We start from the raw sequence: 15,542 nt of genomic DNA on the forward strand, positions 1-15,542 counted from the left end.
CAAGGTACAGTCTTGAAAGCAATTGGCATGCAGAGAATGGTTTCAGATAAAGCCTGAAAGCTGTCTACATGATTACATCAAAACTTGTAGTAGTCTGAAGGTCTGGTCTGGGGAGAAATCCTGATCACATGAAGCAAATGTTATGCTATCTCTCTATTGTAATTTCTTTATAATTTGGTGTTTTTGTAAATGAAGTTCTATGTTTTTCCAGAGTATTTTTGTATGTACTGTAAAATACTGTCTTCCAAAGAGAAATTTAAGGTTTTTTTTTTTTTTTTTTTTTTTTTTTTTTAAATACACATGGGATCTGCTCAAAAACCCCAAACAACTAAAACAAATGTAAGGTTGGGGGGGGGGCAGTGCCACAAAAAATATGTTTTACGAAATGATAATGTCATGGTAGAGTAAATTTGAGGAGACTAGGAACACTGCTTTCCTGCTTCTAGTATTTCCAGGGTTTGAATTAACAGCCTCTGAATAGTGCAGCTTGCAAACTGCATTGACAGCAGAAGTCCCAGTTTGCTGTGCGGACAAGAGATACCCCTGAATTCTTTTAAAATTAGTTGCTTGGCTTAAACAGCAATTCTGAGCTCTGATCATCTTAAGCATCCACCTAAAACCCTAGTGACAAGACCCAAGAGGCACGTAGCTATCTTGTGAGGTCCTCGTTCTCCTGCATTCCCCCTACTGCTAGTATTCCAAACTTGTGGAGAAAGCATGACTATGGCCATATACTTACTTTTTTTCCTTATTACCTCTGGTTTCCAGCTTGCTTCAAGTGCAATTTATCTCTTAGAAAATTTGCCTTAGTGGGTTTGAGAGGTCTTCTTCTTCCTTCTCCCCTCCAAAAACCCCAAAACTTCAGAGTGCAAAGCTTAGGTTTACTCACAGGTTAAAATTAAGAAACAGAATCCATGTAACTTAAGTGGCTTTTAGCAGAGCCACACCTTGAGTTTGTAAAATGGTTACCTTGGTTTTGTGACCAAGGTTAAAACCATGGTATTTAAATACTGTCAAGTCTGTGTACTAGTTACAGTAGGTATACAACTTCAGCACCTGTGTAAATAAAAATCCATCAGGAATTTGAAGGAATTAAAGCTGAAGTAGGTGATAAGATAAACAGCAAAGCAAATGTGAAAAGTAAGTGTTTTGTAGTAGTCTACAACCCTGTGATATAACCATGCTTTTAAACAAATTCTTCCACTTGAGTATCCCAAGGCTGTTAAAGGCTGTCTTGCCCTTAACCTCTAGGTCAGCATATGCATTTATGCAACTAGTCTCAAACTAACCTAGCTAATTGATATCAAAATATATGCATTTACATGGATTTGTTTATTTTTTTTTACTTTTGCTTTGCAGAATTATCTTTTGATTGCTCTTACTTTTTTTTTTTTTTTTTTGTTCCTCTCACTCTTAGGGTGTTAAGAAGAAGTTCAGGAAGAAGTTAGGTTACTAGTTTCCCAGACTTGATACAGCATAGGTGAGGTTACATGCTTTACCTTAATATACCCTGACTCAGCGCTTGGCCCAGTGCAGAGTGACGTCACTGTTCTGGAGTTTCCCTGGCTATTCCAGAAGTTCAATACTGCCCCAGGACTATGCAGATTAGATTACAGCTGTTTTAAATAAAGTTCAAACTGCAACAATTCAACTGAAATACTTTCCTTTGTTTATGGAGCAAGTGCTCTGTCAAAGTGATTGAAAGAAAAGTTACTCATGCATAAAGACTGGGTGAGGGAGGGTCTTTGATACCAGACTTCCTGCAAACTTTTTGCTGTTTCTATCTGCCTTATTAGCTGGTTGCTGTGTGTGCGGCTTGGAGGTCCAGGTGGAAGGGGTGAGGGATGCACGATCAATCTCCTTAAAGAGGAGCAGCTCGGTGTTGAAATTGTGTATGGTTAGTAACTTTGAGCAAGACATTCCATTGCAGGAATTAACGTCTCCTGTGGTTTTACTTGTTAGGTCTAAGCAAAGAAGTGGTTCATGTGACGTCACCTCCACTTCTGCTGTTGCAATGGATGTCCCTGTAGAAACTAGAGAGAGAAAGTAACAGAATACTTTTTGCCTTAATGAGTCAAAAGCCAAGGGCAAAAAAAAAAAGTATCTTGAAAGTGTTAATCTTGACTTTGACTTTGGGAGGGAGAAGGCTTATTAATACTGCCTTTACATAACACTAAGCCTCCACTGGAGTGCCCAAAGCCCTATATTCGGGAGCAAAGCTTCATTTCTGGGCTCTATAGAAGAACCAATAGGTTGCCTTCTTGATTAGGGTCCAAAGCATCATGTTTAGGGCAGAAATACTCCTTTTTAGGGTCCAAACCTGTTGTTTGTTAGCCATAGCCTTTTTTAGGGCCCACATTTTCATTTTTTGGATCTAAAACCTTATTTTAAGGTGCAGAAAGCCTCTCTCTAGAGAGCAGCCTCCTTTTAATGGTCCAAAGGCTCAGGTTTAGTTTCCAAAGGCTCAGGTTTAGAGGCCAAAGATGCATTTTTAGTGTCCAAAACCTCATTTATAGGTTCCAAGTCCCTCTTTTAAGTTCCAAAGACTCGCTAGCTGACATAGTATCAGCAAGGCTCTCTCTAATGGTCTTTGTACATCTCACGGTCTCGGTATGGGTGTGACTGTCTGTAGCAGTGTCGCGGTCTTTTTACTGCAATCAGTGTCTGTAACAGTATCTATATGGGTACCTCCATGCCTAATTGTACCTGTACCTGCGTCTGTACTGGTATCTGTATGTGTGTGCCTTCAATTGCATTTGGATCAGTACCTGTATGTTTAATGGCACCTCTATCCGTAATGGTATTAGGAGCTGCAGCTGTAGTTGTAGGTGTAATGGAGTGTGTGCTTGCGTGTGTGACCATACTTGTATCTGCAATGCGGAAAGCTGCGGTGTCTGGCTGTATCTATAGTTGTACATATTTTACAGCTGTATCTGCAACTGAAAGCGTGTGCGTGTTTATCAATAATGGTGCCTGTGTGCTGGTTTTAGCTGGGACAGAGTTAATTTTCATCATGGGAGCCTGTATGGTGCTATGTTTTGGATGTGTTCTTACAACAGTGCTGGTAGCACAGGGATGTTTTACATATTGCTGAGCAGTTCTTGCCTAGTTAGCATTGAGGCCTTTTCTGCTTTTCATAGTGCCCTGCCAGTGAGCAGGCATGGGGTGAACAAGAAGTTGGGAGGGGACACACCTGGGACCGCTGACCCCAGATGACCAAAGGGATATTCCAGACCATATGATGTTGTGCTCAGAAATCAAATTGGGGAGGTGGTGGGGGTGGGTGGGAATAATTGCAGGGGGCTGCTGTTTCTCAGGTACTGGCTGAGCATCCATCGGCGGTGAGCAATTGGGATTTTTTTGCATCACGTACTTTTCTTGGTTTGGGTTGGGTATTTTTGTGCATGTGTGGGTGTTCCCCCCTATTCTTCTTATTAAATTGTCTTTATCTCAACTCAAATGTTTTTGCACTTTAACTCCCAATTCTCTCCCTATTCCATTGCAGGTTGGGAAGTGATTGAGCTGTGTGAGCTGTGTGATGCTTAGCTGCCTACTGGGGTTAAGCCCAACATGAGGCTCAAAGTGTTTGACCAGAGTGTCCTAGAGGGAACCTATAATTATTACATCTCTTGAAGAGTTGCTGGTCATGATGTTGACTTCTCTGTTCTCGACATTGCTTTATCCGATCTGTGCCATGCTCCCTTTTTTGCTGTGCTGTGTAGCAGTTGGTGGTGTTTTGCCTGGAAGAATTATGATAAAAGCAGTGGCCTTGATCCTGTTTTGGTATTTGGGCCCTGCATTTATGCCTTGCCTGTATTTTGGGAACTACCTTACGGAGACACTTCACAATTACAGTTTTTCCCTTTTCTCTTCCAAGAGCCAATTAGTGGAGGAAAGAGAAGGGCACCTTCCCCTTTTTCTCCTGTGAGGTAGGTATTTTCTCTCTTCTTACAATAACTTTTCAGTATCGTGAGCATCCTTGGGTATACTCCAATACTCCTGTTGGTACTTCTTAGGAATATTGTTTCTGCTTTTTCAAAGGTTAAGCAGCTCTTTTGAGAGATCAGCACTGGGATATGACCCAAGGCAGTGCAGTATTAGGTGGCAAGGCACATGGAAGAATCTGGGCAGGTACCTGGAATGGTTGTCATGTCTGGGACTTCACCCCCGCACAAGTGTGGGATCCTAATGAAGTGACAGAATGTTTGAAAAGAGCATGCCCTGGCCCTGGCTATCCCAAAGAGACACAAGTTGTTGCACTGTTTGGGGACCTGGCCTGTGCCTACAGAGCACTATTCATGACTATTTACACCCTCAAGGAGAAGAGAGGGTCTCTGGATCTGAAGACACACAAACAGACATTGTGGCTAAACTGGAGACCAGCCCCCAACTATATCAGGTGCCCCTAGAGTTGGCTCCAGTTGAGTGCGAAGGAAAGGTATCCCTTCAAAGAAGATCATGCAGGTTACCAAGTCAAGTGGACCACTGCTGAGGGACATATCCAGTATCTGAGGGAATTAGCTGGGAAGACAAACACCATAGCCTTTAACATACCCACCTCACCGCCTTACTCCTTCTTGCCCCAGCTTTGATTGCTAAGCATGACGTCATAATGTATGCAATATCCCCTTGGTCTGCTGGGGTCAGCTGTCCCGGCTATGTCCCCTTGCAGCTTCTTGCCCACCCCCAGCCTACTTGCTGGTGGGCAAGAGTGAGGAACAGAGAAGCCCTTGATGCTGTGCAAGCACTGTTCAGCAATAGCTGAATCATCAGTGTTTTATCAGGACTGCTTTGGTCATAAAACCAAACCACATTACCCTATGGGCTGCCATGAAGAAAACTAACTGCATCCCAGCCAAAACTAGTGCAGTGAAGCATGTGCTGTTCCTACGATGAGAGTGAGACAATGCAGAGAGTGTCTGGTAACACAGGAGGGGCTGCTGTACCCCACAGACCTTCAATCCCATCTCTTGAAAACATCCCAACTGCAGCCAACCCCAAAACCCCGCCTGACCAGACAGGGTCCCAGTATCAGAGCCCTGTTGGTGCAGGGGGCAGACACAATATTTGGAAAAGGACTGGTGAGAAAAGGGTGACTGTTTCTCAGGACAAGGGGGGAAATCTCTCGCCTCCCTGCCCAGCTGTACCATCTCCCTGCTGGTGTCACAATGGACCTTCAAATGACGTGGGCTGATGTCACAGGGGGGTGCAGTGCATCAGAGGGAGGTGTCCCCAGTGCCACAGCAGTACCGGCACTTCCCAGTGAGGCCTGGGTGCTGCTGGGCACTGCTCAGGGACTCCCCACCGCTGCCCTTCAGAGCCGCTCTGTGGCTGAGAGTGGGGTCAGGAGGCAGCAGGGATGCGCTGGGGGACCCTCGCTGATGGATGGGAGAACGTCAGAGAGGAGTTTGGGGTGAGGAGCCAGGAAGAGTGTCCCTTCTCCTGAGCTGAGGGCAAGTAGTAAGGTCAATGGAGGGCTGCTGCACCATGGCCATCAGCTTGGAGCTGAGCTGCTTGTTGTCCACACTACTGCAGCTCTCCACCAATGGTGAGGGTTTGGGAAGCTCCTTTCCCAGGGGTCGCAGTGGGGCTGTCAGACATCAGAAGCTGGGCTGTGGGGAGGCTGGACAGGGCTGGGGACTGTCACAAGAGCCCTGCCTGAGGATTCCACCGGGCTCGGGGGACAATGTGGCTGCCAGGACTGCCAGGTCCTGGTACTGGGGTTGCCCTGAGTATCGAGGCTCCTGTGGGCAGGGCTCAGTCCCCTCAAAAGTGGGACCATTCAGAGCCAGCTTTCTCTGGGACCTCCACAGCCATGGCAGTGTTTTTCTGGGCTCTCTGTGTACACCAGCATCTGTCATCCCCGGGGCAAGGAGCTTGCGGAGAGTCCATGAGCTGTCTAGCCTAGAGCCTGGGACCTCTTTTCCTTGCTTTCCAGAGATCGTGGCTGTCTGGGGAGCTGTGTCTGATTACATGCTGGGACAGCTGAAGCTGGACAAGGTGGGCTGGCATCCTGGTCCCCCTCACCCTGTAGGGCTTCAGTCTTCCTGAGAGCCTGGGCCCTGAGGAGCGATCCTTCCCTGAGCATCATAGCAGCACTCTGAGACCACCTCGTGTACCTGGAGCAGCTTCTTGGCAAACCTAGAGAAAAACCAAGTTGAGATCCAGTCTGAGAAGGTATTCAGCACCCCACAGGGCTTCACTCTTCCCTGCGGTCAGTGGAGAGACCAAGCAGAGAGACAGGGGATAATGCTGGGTCTGTGCCAAAGATAATCCACGGGAATAAGTCTTACAGGTATTCCACATGTGGAAATGCCTGGGATCTTCTCTAGCCAAGAGATGTCAGCAAATATTTTAAGGAGGTGAAAGAAAAAAATTGAGAACATGGGGTTTTTTTTTCAAAAGCTTTCACTTTTCCTATCTCTAATATATTGTCTCATCAGCCTTTTTGTCTTTTCCCTGGGCAGCATGTCCTCGTTGCAGGACTCAGGAACCTCAGGATCTTTGCTGTGGTCCAAGAGCAATTCCATGGCAAATGACTCATATTTGTGGTTCACAGACCCATCTTCCAGCTGGACATTGACGAATGATGGCTGCGGGAGCTCACGTTCCCCACAGTGATTATCCCTGGGGAGAAGGAAGCAGGTGCCCTCTGCTTTCCCCCTCCAGGTCTTGGGGATCGTGGCTTGTGTGCTTCCTGTTCCTTGTAAAGGGCTGGGAGAAGTAGACAATTACCACCAAAGGTCAGGGGACAGCTTGAGCTCCTGCAAAACAACTGACTCTGCAAAAGCTGTTTCTGTAAACGACCTTTTCTCTAGAACTTTGCTATGAATCTTCCCTGGAAATTGTACCTGCTGTGGCAGTGATGACATTCCTCCTCTTTGCAGATGATGTCAAGTTTGAGCTGCTGAACTACAAGCAGCTATCATGAGCCACCTCCTTCCCATGTCACATTGTGGAGAACTGTGTGCAAGAGTGTCACCCGAGACTAAGGGGAAAGACAGGTTCTTTTAGGAATTCTTGCCAGAATGATTATGGCACTAAATCATAGTTATAATTAATCTTTCTTTTCTTAACAGGATACTATAACTAGTACAGCGTCAAATTTATGAGTAGAATAGCACAGGATTTCTACAAGCAGAATCAATGTAGAACAGTTTATAAGTAGCAGAATACAGAATTTATAATACAACTGAACTTATAATTTCTAATCACCTGGATCCTAATGTAACTTAACTTATGTTTCCTAATTACCTGGACCCTCTGCAGATCAGGTCAAATCTGAGTACGTGGTTTGCTGTCTCAGTACAAGAATCCTAATCTGGACTTGAAACCCATATAAAAGAATATGAGTCACTGCCTCAGTCCTCAGCAGAAGCAGACAATGGTGGAGGCATCCCTGGCCACAGGGCTGTCACAGATCTCACTGTCCTGTAGCAGTTCCAGTCCAAGTTGCCCCCTTAGGACTTGTAAATGCTTGATTTACAGACAGTGCTCTTTCTATAAAAAGCCAGGAGGCAACAGGAGGCCACAGGAGGACAAGGAGAAGGGGGCCAGAGGGGGCAAGAAAAACAGAAAAAGGAGGCAACAGGATGAAACAAGAGGCAGGAGGAGGCAACAGGAGGAGGAGGAAGAGGCAATAAGTCAACAGGAGTCAATAGGAGAAGGAAAAAGAGGAGTCAACAGAAGGACAAAGCAGCACACAGGAGATAAGGGAAAAGGAACCAACAAGAGGCAACAGGAGGAGAAAGAGAAGAAGGCAAGAGGAGGAAACAAGAGACAATGGAAGGAAAAAGGTGGCAACAGAAGGAAGACATAACATGAGGAGGATAAGGAGGAGGAGGAAATGGAAGAATGAGGAGACCAGAGGCAACATGAGTAGGATTGAATAAAAACAGGACGCAAGAGTAGGCAAATGGAGAAATAGATGAGGAGGAGCAGGAGAAAGCTGGTGGAGGAAACAGAAGGAGGAGACAATAAGAGGCAACAGGAAAAGGAGAGCACAGGAGGAAACAAGAGGACAAGGAAAAAGGACATGAAAAAGAGGCAAACAGAGGAGGAGGAGGAGGAGAAGGGGACAGGAAGCAACAGGAGGAGAAGGAAGCAAAAGGAGGTACATGCACGAGGAGTAAAAAGGAGGTAAGAGAAAGCAACAGGAGGATGTTGATGATGAGCAGGTGAAGTAGAAGACAAGAGGAGGCAAGAGGAGACAATATAAGGAAGAGGAGAAGGAGACAAGAGGAGGCAAGAGTACAAATCTGGAGGAGGTGGAGGAGTAGGCATTAGGGGCAGTAAGAGGCAACAGGATGCACAGAGGAGGATGCAACATGATGCAAGAGTAAGAGGAGGAGTGAAGAGGAGGAGGAGGCAACAGGAAAAAACAAGTGGCAAAAGGAGGCAAGAGGAGAAAAGACCAAGAGGGGAAGGAGGAGGAGGAGGAGGAAGCAAGAGGAGACAAGAGGAGGATGAAGAAGTGGAGGCAAGAGGAGGCAGCAGAAGGCAAGAGTTGAGGAGAGGAGGCCTACAGGATGGAGCAAAGGAGAGAGGCAACAGGAGGCAAGAGGGTCTTAGGAGGAAGAGGTACCAGGAGGCTGTCATGGTTTAAGCCCAGCTGGTATCAAAGCACCATGCAGCTGCTCATTCACTCCCACTTGCCCCTGGTGGGATAAGGAGAAATAAAAAGGCAGGTGCATGGGTCAAGATAAGGACTGGGAGGGATCACTCACCACTTATGGTCACGGGCAAAAAACAGACTCAACTTGAGGAAGAAACAAAATCAATTTAATTTACCACAAATCAAATCAACAAGAAAAGGAGGAGGAGGCAACAGGATGCTGCAGGAGGCAACAGAAGGCAAAGAAGTAAGACAAACTTGAGCCAAGAGGGGACACAGGAGGACACCAGAGGTAAAGCAGGAGGCAAAAGGAGGCAAGAGGAAGCAAAACAGGAGGTGGCAACGGTATGCCATAAGATGCATGAAGAGGAAACAGGATAAAACAGGTAATGGAGGAGGACGAGGAGGAGGTGGAGAAGGATGGAAGAATCGGTGAAGGCAAGAGGAGAAACAGGACACAACATGACGAGGGAGGAGGCAACAGCAGGCAACAGGAGGCAAAAGGAAAAGGTGTCTTCCTCCTTCTAGGGGCTCCACTGGCCTTTTAGTGCCTCCTTCTCCACCTGCTTTGCTGTTCTCGTCTTGCCTCCTGCTGCCTCCAATTTCCTTCTCCTTCTCTTCCTCCTCCTTTGGCCTCCTTTTGCCTCATCATCCTCTTGCCTCCTCTTACCTCCTCTTGCCTCTTACTCCTCCTCCACTTTCCTCTCTTCGCCTCCTGCTGGCCGATCTGGCTCATATGGCCTCCTCTTGCCTACTTCCCCCTCTGTTCCTCCTCCTCCCCCTCCTCTCTTTCTTCCTCTTGCCTCCTCTTGCTTCTTGTTGCCTCCTCTTGCCTCCTCCTCCACCTCCTGCTCTTGCATCCTCCTGCCTCCCATTCCCTCCTCCACCTCATCCTGCTCTTGCCTTCTCCTCCTCCTCCTAATATTGACTGCTGTTGCCTCCTGTTGCATCCTCCTCTTCCTCCTGCCTCCTGTCTCCACGTCCTCTTGCCTCCTGCTGCCTTTCCCTGCCTGCTCTTCCTTCACTCTCCCAGGATCTCCTCTTGCCTCCTGGAGGAGAAGGGAACATGAGGAGGAGGAGGCCGAGGACAAAACAAGTAGCAACAGGAGGCAAGAGGAGAAAAGAGGAAGAGGGGAAGGAGGAGGAGGAGGACATACCAAGGGTCAAGAGAAGGCAGTGAAAGGAGGAGGAGGAGCAGGAGGAAGACAGAGCAAACAAGAGGAGGATGAGGAAGTGGAGGCAAGAGGAGGCAGCAGAAGGCAACAGTTGAGGAGAGGAGGCTTACGAGATGAAGCAAAGGAGAGAGGCAAAAGGAGGCAAGAGGGGCTTAGGAGGAAGAGGTACCAGGAGACAAAGGTCAGCAAGAGGAATAGGAGTAGGAAACAGGAGGAGGAGGAGGATGCAACAGGAGGCAATAGTGGGGGCAGAATTCTGGAGGCAGGAGGAGGACACAGATGGACACAGGTGAAGGAGGAGGAGGCAAAAGGAAGGAGCAGGACAAGAAGGAGGAGGAGGCAACAGAAAGAGAAAAAGGAAGAGACCACAGGATGCCAGATGAGGCAACAGGAGGCAAGTGGAGGAGGAGGAGGCAATAGGAGGCCACAGAAGAAGGAAGAAAGAGGAGACAAGAGGATGACAGAGTAGGACACCAGAGACAAAAGAAGGAGGCAGCAACAGGAGTCAACAAAAAGAGAAAAAGGAGGAGATAATAGGATGAAACAGGAGGCAAGTGGAGGCAACACTAACAGAGAGGAGTTTGCACCAGGATGCTGTAGGAGGCAACAGGAGGAGGAGGAGGCAACAGCGAGGAGGAACTCAGTGATGGAGCTGCTATTAGACATCTGCTGCCTCTAGGTGTGGAGCACTGAACAAGGAGGAAAGGACAGCGAGAAGTTAGGGCATTATTCTCCGACAAAAATCAAAGCCATTTCTCATACTACATACTCACCACAGCTTTTCAATTTCAAAGAGATGTATGTTCAGCTCCATAGCTGGAGCTCTCGTTGATGCTAGCTGAATGTGCCATGAGGAGCAGGACCTCTGCCCACTGACTGCACTGCTGAGGAGTCAGCCCTGCTCAGCAGCAGTGGATTTCTGGGAAAAGTGTTGGTCAGGGGGTCAGTCCTGGTATTTCAATTGCTGAGATGAAACTACTCTTAATGTAAAAGTGCTTGTCAGCATCTGCACTCCAATTGCTAAGAAACCACAATCAAAAGGGTGTTTGAGACAGAGGGCTTTGTGTAGAGCTCTCCTCTGTCTCACCGGGAGATAGCAAAATCAATGTTTTGTGATAGCAACCTCAACATGTTTTGCAATAACAACCTCAATATTTTGCAATAGAAACCGCAACATGTTTTGCCATAGCAATCTGAGAATTTTGCAATATCAACCTCAAAGTGTTTTACAATACCAACCACAATGTGTTTTGCAATAGCAACCTCAATGTCTTGCAGTAGCAACCTCAAATTTTTTTGCAATAGCAACCTCAATGTTTGCAACACCAACCTCGTGTTTTTGAACAGCAATCTCAATGTTTTGCAATAGCACCTCAAGTATTTTGCAACCGCAACCTCAAAGTGTTTTGCAATAGCAACCCCAACATTTTAAAATAGCAACCTCACGGTTTGCAATAGCAACCTCAATGCGTTTTGCAATAGGAATCACGTGTTTTACAAGAGCAGACATAACGTGTTTTACAATAGCAGACATAACGTGTTTTGCAATAGCAACATCAACGTTTTGCAATAGCCAACCCAACATTTTGCAAGAGCAACATAAAAGTTTTTCAGTAGTGTGGGATAATTAGAAAAATAGATACATAGCCAACAAGAGACACAATGGGGCTGTTCAATCTGAGCCAGAGGCACCTGCAAGTAGCGGGCCTCAAGGACCCAGGGAAGGCTAAGTGTTGCTACAAAGTTTGATGAAACAGGCACAAAAAGCTAAACAAGATGGGCCTACGTGACCGAAAGCAGTACACCTGGCAAGGCAAAGACAGGAGGAATCGTTCGCATGATCAGAAGACCTTATCCAATCGAACTATTGCTTTAGGCGCGTGGACAGTACATGTTAACCAATCAGTAGATGGCTTGCGCATGGCTATGGTATATAACCAAGTGTTACGCAGCAATTAAACGGAGAAATCGCTTGATCCACAGTATCTGTGTTGGTCCATTTCTCCCCAGGGCGAGTCCCTGGCAATGCGTCGTTTCTCCTAGATTGTTGTGATGGGAAAGCGCCGCAAATAGTAACCTCAAAGTTTTGCAGTAGCAATCTCTATGTGTTTTGCAATAGCAAAGTCAACATAGTGTTTTGCAATAGCAACCTCAGAGTTTTGCAATATCAACCTAAATGTGTTTTGTAATAGCAACCTCAATGTGTTTTGCAATAGTAACCTTAAAGTTTTGCAGTAGCATCCTAAAGGTGTTTTACAATTTCAACCTCAATGTTTTTTACAATAGCAACCTCAAAGTGTTTTGCAATATCAACCACAATGTGTTTTGCAATAGCAACCTTGAAGTGGTTCACAATAGCAACCTCCACACGTTTTGCAATAGCAACCTAAACGTGTTTTGCAATACCAACCACAACGTTTTTGCAATAGGAACTTCAAAGTGTTTTGCAAGAGCCAAATGAACGTGTTGTGCAAGAGAAACCTCGATGTTTTGCAATAGCACCTCAACGTGTTTTGCAATAGCAACCTCATCGTCTTTTGCAATAGCAGTATCAACATGTTTTGCAATACAAAGCTCAATGTTTCGCAATAGCAAACTCAACATTTTTTGCAACAGCAACCTCAATGTTGTTTTGCAATAGAAACCTAAACGTTTTGCAATACCAAACTCAATGTGTTTTTCAATAGTGTCCTCAAAATTTTTTTGCAATCGGAAACTCAAAGTTTGCAAGAGCAATCTCAACATTGTTTTGCAACAGCAACCTCAATGTTTTGCAATAGCAATCTTGATGTGTTTTGCAATACCAACCTCAGTGTGGTTTTCAATAGCAACATCAACGTTTTGCAATAGCAACCTCACCATATTTTGCAATAGCCAACACAACATTTTGCAAGAGCAACCTAAAAGTTTTGCAATAGTAACCTCACGGATTTACAATAACAACCTCAGTGTGATTTGCAATAGCAACCACAATGTTTTGCAACTTGAACCTAAATGTGTTTTTTAATAGCAATCTCCATGTGTTTTGCAATACCAACCTCAACGTTTTGCAATATCAAACTGAATGTATTTTGCAATAGTAACCTCAAAGTGTTTTGCAATAGCAACCTCACAGTGTTTTGCAATACCACCTCAATGTGGTTTGCAATAGCAACCTCAATGTCGTGCAGTAGCAACCTTGATGTGTTTTGCAATAGCAAAAAATAATGTGTTTTGCAATACCACCTCAATGTCGTGCAGTAGCAACCTTGATGTGTTTTGCAATAGCAAAAATAACATGTTTTGCAATAGCAACCTCAATATTTTTTGCAATAGCAACACCAACACATTATGCAATATCAACCTCAAGAGGTTTTGCAATAGGAACCACAACGTGTTTTGCAATACCAACCTCAATGTCTTTTGCAATACCAACATCAATGTTTTGCAATAGCCAACCGAACGCTTTGCAAGAGCAACTTCAAAGTTTTGCAATAGCAACCTCAAAGTATTGCAACATCTATTTTTTGCAATAGCAACATAAATGCTCTTTAACATCAGCAAACTAAAAGTTTTTTGAACTGCCAGGTCTAAGGAAAAGCACTGAACCCCAGGGTGATTTTACCTGTGAATAGACAGCCAAGGGACGGTGAAGACCAGCAAGAGCTTTCAGGGCTGGCACCTTCCGTGTGGGACAAGGAGCCGGACGTTTGCCTTTTCGGGAACAGGTTCTGCAGAAAAAGAGTGCCATGAGATGTACCATTCCTGGGAACGCAGAGATCCCCAGTGCGGTTGCGCCTGTGAATAGGCTGCACGGGGAAGGTGAAGACCAGCAACAGCTTTCAGGGCTGCCACCTTCCGTGTGGGACAACGAGCCGGACGTTTGCCTTTTTGGCAACAGGCACTGCCGAGGATGCGCAGCGTGATTGCGTCTTTGGGAAAGCAGAGATTCCCAGTGCGGTTGTGCCTGTGAATAGGCTGCACGGGGAAGGTGAAGACCAGCAAGAGCTTTCAGGGCTGCCACCTTCCGTGTGGGACAAGGAGCCGGACGTTTGCCTTTTCGGGAACAGGCTCCGCCGAGGATGCGCACCGTGAGATGTTCCTTCTCTGGGCAAGCACAGATCCCAAAACCTGTTGTGCCTGTGAATAGGCTGCACGGGGAAGGTGAAGACCAGCAAGAGCTTTCAGGGCCGCCACCTTCCGTGTGGGACAAGGAGCCGGATGTTTGCCTTTTCGGGAACAGGCACTGCTGATGATGCGCAGCGTGATTGCGTCTTTGGGAAAGCAGAGATCCCAAAACCTGTTGTGCCTGTGAATAGGCTGCAGGGGGAAGGTGAAGACCAGCAAGAGCTTTCCGGGCTGCCACCTTCCGTGTGGGACAAGGAGCCGGACGTTTGCCTTTTCGGGAACAGGCTCTGCCGAGGATGCGCACCGTGAGATGTTCCTTCTCTGGGCAAGCACAGATCCCAAAACCTGTTGTGCCTGTGAATAGGCTGCAGGGGGAAGGTGAAGACCAGCAAGAGCTTTCCGGGCTGCCACCTTCCGTGTGGGACAAGGAGCCGGACCTTTGCCTTTTCGGGAACAAGCTCTGCCGAGGATGCGCACCGTGAGGGATTGCGTCTCTGGGAAAGCAGAGATTCCCAGTGCGGTTGTGCCTGTGAATAGGCTGCAGGGGGAAGGTGAAGACCAGCAAGAGCTTTCAGGGCTGCCACCTTCCGTGTGGGACAAGGAGCCGGCCGTTTGCCTGTTCGGGAACAGGCTCTGCCGAGGATGCGCAGCGTGAGATGTTCCTTCTCTGGGCAAGCACAGATCCCCAAACCTGTTGTGCCTGTGAATAGGCTGCAGGGGGAAGGTGAAGACCAGCAAGAGCTTTCAGGGCTGCCACCTTCCGTGTGGGACAAGGAGCCGGACGTTTGCCTTTTCGGGAACAGGCTCTGCCGAGGATGCGCACCGTGAGGGATTGTGTCTTTGGGAAAGCAGAGATTCCCAGTGCGGTTGTGCCTGTGAATAGGCTGCAGGGGGAAGGTGAAGACCAGCAAGAGCTTTCCGGGCTGCCACCTTCCGTGTGGGACAAGGAGCCGGATGTTTGCCTTTTCGGGAACAGGCTCTGCCGAGGATGCGCACCGTGAGATGTTCCTTCTCTGGGCAAGCAGAGATCCCAAAACCTGTTGTGCCTGTGAATAGGCTGCAGGGGGAAGGTGAAGACCAGCAACAGCTTTCCGGGCTGCCACCTTCCGTGTGGGACAAGGAGCCGGCCGTTTGCCTGTTCGGGAACAGGCTCTGCCGAGGATGCGCAGCGTGAGATGTTCCTTCTCTGGGCAAGCACAGATCCCCAAACCTGTTGTGCCTGTGAATAGGCTGCAGGGGGAAGGTGAAGACCAGCAAGAGCTTTCCGGGCTGCCACCTTCCGTGTGGGACAAGGAGCCGGACGTTTGCCTTTTCGGGAACAGGCTCTGCCGAGGATGCGCACCGTGAGATGTTCCTTCTCTGGGCAAGCACAGATCCCAAAACCTGTTGTGCCTGTGAATAGGCTGCAGGGGGAAGGTGAAGACCAGCAAGAGCTTTCCGGGCTGCCACCTTCCGTGTGGGACAAGGAGCCGGACGTTTGCCTTTTCGGGAACAGGCTCTGCCGAGGATGCGCACCGTGATGGATTGCGTCTTTGGGAAAGCAGAGATCCCAAAACCTGTTGTGCCTGTGAATAGGCTGCAGGGGGAAGGTGAAGACCAGCAAGAGCTTTCCGGGCTGCCACCTTCCGTGTGGGACAAGGAGCCGG

Source organism: Haliaeetus albicilla, chromosome 22, assembly GCF_947461875.1.
Source record: "Haliaeetus albicilla chromosome 22, bHalAlb1.1, whole genome shotgun sequence".
NCBI lineage: Eukaryota > Metazoa > Chordata > Aves > Accipitriformes > Accipitridae > Haliaeetus > Haliaeetus albicilla.